General features: G+C 38.0%; 1 non-coding gene across 1 annotated transcript; it reads right to left on the reverse strand.

The window, feature by feature from the left end:
* Positions 1-5,748: 5,748 nt before the first annotated feature.
* On the reverse strand, positions 5,749-5,886 carry LOC114806952. Its single transcript, XR_003755004.1, has one exon. It is a non-coding gene; the product is annotated as a small nucleolar RNA SNORA7 (small nucleolar RNA).
* Positions 5,887-7,866: the final 1,980 nt, after the last annotated feature.

The following is a 7,866-nucleotide window of genomic DNA, read 5'->3' on the forward strand; positions in this document are numbered from 1 at the left end:
TTTTTCAATGACAGTCCATTTGAAAATCCAAAAGAGAACATAAATATTCAGTAAAAATAAAAGTAAGATTTTAAGAGGCAATTCATGGGCAAGGCAGAAAATGAGATTCCACATCCATTTGCCAGCTCAGAATTAACATATCCAATTTGAAAATGTCAAAAGAGAAAAGCTCCAGATTATAAGGGCCTGAGGATCCCCTCATGTGAAAGTTATGTGCCTAGGCTTGCCAATGTTTACAGTTTTTATCAAAAACACCAAAGATGAATCCAGTGAACTCCATTCCTATAAAATGTTCACTCCTCAACAATCTCCTACCTTTCTTTAATATGTAATCTGTTGGGGGCATAAGTAATCATGAAAATTCACAACCACAGTGTTCAGCTAAATGGAATGAGCCTAAGTATCACTATTTGGTTGTCACATTATTTGTTTCGACGTCATGAAAGAGGTTTTTAGATTTGGTATCTTGAACTTCCTTCATATCTCAGAAACAATCATGTGTGCCTGCAAACTTTTTGTGAGTTCCAAAGCTGTTCAGATCCTATTTACAGTATTAAAAACACAATGAACACTCCTGTAAATATATGAACATTCCTACTGAGCAATGATTTGACCTCGTCTTTTCAGATGACTTGGAGGACATTAATTCTCCTTTAGTTTAGAAATCTCCTTATCCTCAGTTTATAAGACATCAACTTCAGTCCTCTTTTAAATGTAATTCAACAGGATCCTTCTGCACAAGAGACATGAATGAATTTTCTTCATTTTATCTATTCTAATTTATTTTCCTTACATGGGGCATGCTCAGAAATAATTTAATACTGGACTCTAAAAAATCATAGCTCTTCTGAATAACACAGAGTGAAGCACATCAACCCTTCAGTCAGCAATACCTTCTGAATCCTAAGTCAAATGACAAAATTTCCCTTAAACATTCTTAAAATGAATCCAAAAAAAATTCTTCCACAGCAAGTCCCAAATAAATTGAAGTAGATGTATTTCACAGTCAATTCATGGAATTCTAGATACATTATCCCAGATTCCCCCAGAGCTAGGTTTTTCCAGAGTTATGATTTGCCTTAAGAAGATCAGAAAGGCCAGTAAATTAATGATTTTGAAGTAGACCACTGGAAAATGTCCACATTTTTCAAGGATAAAAGAAAAGGAACTTATCTCAAATAGGAAAGCAAATGGAGATTTGCTTCATTTTGGGGTCATAATTTAAGTATGGGTTCCCATATCAAATCTTTTTAGAAATATAACTCTGAATTTCCACTTGGATCTTGAACAATGATTCAATAGAAAACTGACATGCAAGATTAAAGAATTTAAAAAGATGTCTGAGTGGGCAGAAAAGAGGCAGAGAAAATCTGATGTGAGCAAGTGAAAGGTACACACCTAGGGAAAAATAATCCGAACCTCAAATGTTATACATGAAGATGGTCTCTAAGCAATCAATCTCACCTCAGGAAAGATCTTGGAGTACTTACTGACTATTCTTTCAAATCATTGGCTCACTGTGGAGTAGCAGCTGAAACTGTCGACAAAATTATAGATATCCTCCTTAGACTATAAACCCCTTGAAAGCAGGGATTATGTCTACTAACTCTACTCTTGCAAGCACTTAATAAAGTGCTCTGCACAGAGTAAGTGTTCAATAAAAACTATTATTTGACAAAGGGTATAGGAAATAAAAATGTAAGCATTTGCACTATGTGTGGGGAGAGAGATTTATCCCTCATATTCAGAGATGATGCCTCTACTCGTGTGTGCAAAAAGAATAATGTTGGTATTTGTTAAGCGCTTACTATGTGCAGAGCACTGTTCTAAGCACTGGAGTAAATACAGGGTGATCAGATTGTCCCACGTGGGGCTCACAGTTTTAATCCCCATTTTACAGATGAAGTAAGTGAGGCACAGAGAAGTTAAGTGACTTGCCCACAGTCACACAGCTGACAAGTGGCAGAGCTGGGATTTAAACCCATGACCTCGGACTTCCAAGCCTGGTGTCTTTTCACTTAGCCAGCTGCAAAAATTTCTGTAAAGGTTGATATGTGTCCCACAATCCTTACAACACAATCCCTAATGTGCTGTCTTTGTTTGCTCTACCTGGTATAGTTTTAAATTTCATCTCTTAATCCCATGATTCTCTTGAAGCTCTAGTTTAAAAACAAAAATCACTGAATTGCCATAGTTAATGACTCACTTCATGCATATTATGCTCCCAGTAAACTTGGGATAAAGTGAGCATAGTTTTGATGACAGTAAATGGGCTTTGCTCCAGGATCTCATTGTCTGTGAGCCTCTTTTGGCATTTGAAGTCAAATATGGTAAATTATTGACAATTGTGAAATTACTTAAGAAGCCAGATTTGAAACCTAATATGGGCCAAGGTCTACAATAATAACAATAATAAAGCACTAATAAAAATAATAATAAAGCAGTAATAATAATTGTGACATTTGTTAAGTGATTACTAAATGTCAGGCACTAATCTAAGCGCTGGATAATCAGGATTCAGGATAATCAGGGCCCACATGGGGCTCACAGTCTTAGTAGAAGGGAGAACAGATATTGAATGCTTATTATGCAGATGAGGGAATTGCACAGAGAAGTTGTGACTTGCCCAAATAGAAGGTAGGTATTACTATATCTCCAGAGATTTTCAATTTATCCTAAAGCATGCTACCTTATTATTGCTACACATGAGCAGTCTTCACTGGATTTGAGGTGAATCAGGTGATTTTTGCCACATTACTTTTTCAAAATAATAATTATGACATTTGTTAAATGCTTACTATGTGCCAAGAATTGCACTAAGCACTTGGGTAGATATAAATAATCAGGCTGGACAAAGTCTCTGCCCCATATGGAACTTACAGATGAAGAGGTAAGAGAAAACATATATTAAACCCACACTTCACAGATGAGGAAACTGAGGCACTTAGAAGTTAAGCAACTTGCCCAAGGTCACACAACACAGAGCCCTGATGGCCTGGCCTGTGCCCTTGTCAGTACTTCCCAAAAGTCCTCTGCAAAATTATCTTAATACACTATAGAAAATGACACATAAGCAAATATTTTAGGTCTACCTTGTTGGTTTGGCACCATGTGAATTTGTGCCCAACTTAATGTCCTTTTGGATTTGAGATTTGGCAAAGCCCAGAACTTTCAGAGAAAATCAAAGGCAGAAGAGCTACATGGCTCTTCTGTGGGTGTGAATACACTAGTCCTCTAAATGTAGTCTAGTTTTGCTTCATTACATGAAACTATAAAATTTGAGAAACAATGTGAATTTAATTTTCAACCTCAGTTAGTTTCTTTTTGGCCTGAACTGGAGAATTATGCACATATATATATATATATATATAGCTGATTAGAAATAAGACAGTAGAAATTTGCCATATAAAATGTTATGTATATCTGGTCAAATATCTTATTTCATCTTCTTTCAAACTGATGACTATAACTAAATCTGTATTTCTTGGAATTTTTAAAGTATTCAAAGCATTATAATATTCATGTTTACTCCAACCTACATTTTGTAACTGCATGCTTTTCTCTCCCATCTTATAATATCTTATTCTCACCTGTCATTTTTTTAATCTAAATAGAATTGTTGTTTTAACTTAGGTTCAGGGTCTTTTCTTAGCATCTCCTCTGTGTATTATTTGGTATTAAGCACAATATGTGTTGGCAGAGCACAATGAAAGAGCTGACAAAATCATGAGGATTCAGCACTCTTTTTTTATATATTATAATGAATTTCCTCACTCTATATTCTTTTTTCAAAGTTTGCAAATATATTTGTAAATGTAACAGACTGAATAGATTAGCCAAACAAGTGTTTAGCATAATAGGAATTTTCTTAAAATAATTTTTAAAAATACAAATTGGATGTAAATGAAAATACTTTATTGGAAGACAGATGATATGAACAGCTTTCTCGATAAGTTCAGCAACCTTATTAAGTTGCAAAATGGTTTACCACTTCTCCCCTGCTGATCAGTGCCATAGGAGTATGCCACTCCCACTCAGTGGCAATGACCACCATAAGCCCAAAGTAGTTCAATCACAATATTGTGGGTCAAAGCCTTTTCTATTCTTGCTTGCCCATGACCTGATTTCTTTTAGGTCATGCCTGATGTCCTTCAGAATGAAAATATGGAGATCTGTGCATATATGCATCCCTGATTATAAACTATGCATCTTATTTTGAGTGAGGACCCAATGAAGAGAGAGGAAAGAATTAAGAAAGGGGGAATCATTCTTGCTTTGGTTTCTCTGAACATTAAGACTCATCTAAAAATTCTCTTGTATAGATATTCACCAAAATGATTTTAATAATAATGATGATGACTGTATTTGTTAAGCACTTAATGTATCCCAGGCATTGTACTAAGCGCTGGGGTAGATATAAGGTCATTGGGTTGGACACAGTCCTTGTCCCACAGAGTCCCTGTCCCACGTGGGGCTCACAGTCTCAATCCCCACTTTACAGATGAGGAAATTGAAACACAGAGATATGAATTGCCCAAGGTCACACAACAGACAAATGGCAGAGCTGGGTTTAGAACCCATGACCTTCTGATTACCAGGCCCATACTCTATCCACTACACCATGCTGCCTTCTAATTTATGTTGGATTTGATCTAACTCAAACGTCTGCCTCAATGTAACTGTCTCCTTCCTAGTCATCATCCAAACAGTCCCAGGGGCAAGGAATCAGTCAATCAATCAATTGTATTTATTGAGTGTTTACTGTGTTCAGAGCACTAAACTAAGTACTTGGTACTGTGTGCAGGGCACTGTACTAAGCACTTGTAAGAGTACAGTATAATGGAGTTGGTAGACATGTTCCCTGCCCAGAAAGAGTTTACCATCTACAGGGGGAGACAGACATTAATATAAATAAATTATGGACATGTCCATAAGTGCTGTGGGGATGAGGTTGGGCTGAATGCAGGGTACAAATCCAAGTGAGGATATCAGGTGTTCGTGAATCAAATTTCCTAGACAATGTTTGGGCAAGAGCTTCCCCGTCCACTTCACTATATCAGTAAGGTCCAACCAAGAGGCCTAGTGAAGACAGCGGGAGTTGTATCCTTTAAGATCGAAGTTGGATTCGGATTCTGAATGAAATTCTCAAGGGTTTGAAAGAGCCTCTGTCTTTTCTTCAAGGAGACAGAATGTTTATGATGGACAAATGGTAAAGAGTGATTATTTTATTTCATTATTGTTATTTTTCCAGTGAGATGGGACCTTTCTTCCCAAGATTACCCATGACTGACTCCTCTTATTCATTCTCACAACACACTGTACCTGTAGGAAACCAGATGTCATTACCTTTAGTCCGAGTCTATGGCTTCCCAGCCATTGTCAAGGGTTTAGTTGCCAAATGTTGCCTTCCCATTAAACCCTCCTAACTAACTTTACCAACTAATTTCCACTTCCTTGGTCATGTCATCTCAGTAGTCACCCTTAGCACTTATGTATAGATGTATGTGTCCTCCATGACTCATTTGTCTTAGCTTATGCTGTCGAGTTGCTTCCAGTCCATAGCGACTCAATGGACACATCTCTCCCAGAATGCCCCACCTCCATCCGAAATCGTTCGGTAGTGTACCACAGAGTTTTCTTGGTAAAAATACAGAATCAGTTTACTATTGCCTCCTTCTGCACAGTAAACATGAGTCTCCACCCTCGACTCTCTCCTGTGCTGCTGCTGCCCAGCACGGGTGAGTTTTGACTTATAGCAGATTGGCTTCCACTCTCTAGCCATTGTCCAAGCTAAGAATGGAATGGATGTGGCTCTGCTTGACACTCCCTCCTGTAGCCGAGACTGGTAGAGTACTGGAAACTCTCCAGGTGCCATCCTGAGAGGGACATTATTCATTTATTGTATGTTAATTTATCTATTACCCCATACTTTTGCTTTGACCGATTTTAACTGTATTTTTCCTCCCATTGCATACATTCAATTTATGTCTCTCTCCCCCATTAGATTACGAAGTCCTTGAGGGCAGGGACCATGTTCTTTACTTTTAGTGTTTAGTGATCAATAGTGTCTAATGGAGAAGCAATGTGGCCTAGATGATAGAGCACAAGCCTGAGCACCAAAAGGATCTGGGTTCCTGTGTGACCCTGAGCAAATTATTTAACTTCCCTTTATCTCAGTTACCTCATCTGTAAAATTGGGATTAAGACTGTGAGCCCCATGCGGGACATGGAGTATCCCACCTGATTGCCCCATATCTACACCAGCGTTTAGTACAGTGTCTGGCACATAGTAATAATTTAACACATACCATAAAAAGCTGCTCAAGAATTGCTCTTGAATGAATAAATGAATGAATTATCTTTTTAGCCCAATCTCTCTGAAATCAGCACCATGGATTAAAATCAAAACATCAACTCAGAATTCACACAAACATATCTGGTGGTAAATATATTGGCATTCCCCCCTAGCTATAGTTCCTGCAGATGGCGGTAGCCACAACCCCAGATGGAGTGTTCTGGTGTTTATTCTTCCATGTGTTTGGGATATGGCGAACCAATCAAATAGTATATCTTCTCCATGTACTCCAGGTACAATTCCTGCAAAGGAAAGACATCAAAAGAAAATAAGAGTGCTATTACAATTAAATCTTTCAAAGGCACATTTCACAGGTCTGCCTATAAAATGTCTTTGAGTGAGTCATTTTGAACAGTAGCACCTTACTGAAGTGCAAAACACTTTATAAAAAGCATTTTCCTTATTACCCCAGGATCAAATAATAATAATAATAACCAGAGAAAAACTAGGCTGCAGTAGAGAAAGTCAGACTCCAATTTATTCTTTTTGTTTTACCTTAAAAGACTCTTTGATTTTTTTTTTTCATGGCATCAGTCAGCATCTAGCTCATTTTTGTGTGTGGTTTAACCTTTTCCTTCTGGACACTTGGGATATTAATATTATCCCCTGCAACAATCAGCAGATGAAATAAAGCACTTACGAAAATGCTGCAAATTAGATTAAATTCCAATTCTGATGTAACCCTGTGACATACAGTTTCTAGTGAATTAAACCAAATGTACAAGTATTTAATGACTAATCCTTTTAGGTATTATAATGCCCAAATGAAGATTTATTTAGGGGAAAGGAAGAGCATGTGTGGTTTTCCTTTAGAGCCTGCCTGCAGGCGGAGGATTGAGCAGATTGGCTTTTTTTTTTTTAATTAATATTTCAGGTCTTTGTGTTTTGGCGGGTAGGATCCACGTGGCTGCTCGGTCCTGAATGGACAGCTCCTGTCTACTGGCTTGCGCGCTGGTGGAGGGTGGACTTCGGGAAAGAAAAAAGGGAGAAAGAGAAAGAGGAATCAGTTAATCAATCGTATTTATTGAGCGCTTACTGTGTGCAGAGCACTGTATTAAACGCATGGGAGAGTAGAATATGATAGAGTTGGTAGACTCGTTCCCTGCCTAAGAGGCGTTTAGTCTAGAAGAAAAGCTCACGATCTAGAGGAAAGGAGGAAAGGGGAGGTCATAGGTGGGAAGGGAGGGGACGGGGGAACGAAAGAAGGAACGGAGAAAGGGAGGAAACTGAACCTATTATTCAGTTCATCCCCCAAAGGGGAAGGTAAGGTTTGTCAGATGTCTCATTCTCCTTGGCTTTCTGCTAAAAAAAAACTTAGATGATGCCAAAGAGAGATCTTCAAAGAGAGGTGAAGCCCACATCAAGATTGGCAACTCTCTTTTTAAAAAATGGAATTTGTTCGGCGCTTGCTATGTGTCAAGAACTGTTCTAAACGGTGAGGTAGATACAGGTTGGACATAGTCTCTGTCCCACATGAGGCTCACTAAGTAGGAAAGAGAATCCTCATTCTT

Source organism: Ornithorhynchus anatinus, chromosome X1, assembly GCF_004115215.2.
Source record: "Ornithorhynchus anatinus isolate Pmale09 chromosome X1, mOrnAna1.pri.v4, whole genome shotgun sequence".
Classification (NCBI taxonomy): Eukaryota; Metazoa; Chordata; class Mammalia; order Monotremata; family Ornithorhynchidae; genus Ornithorhynchus; species Ornithorhynchus anatinus.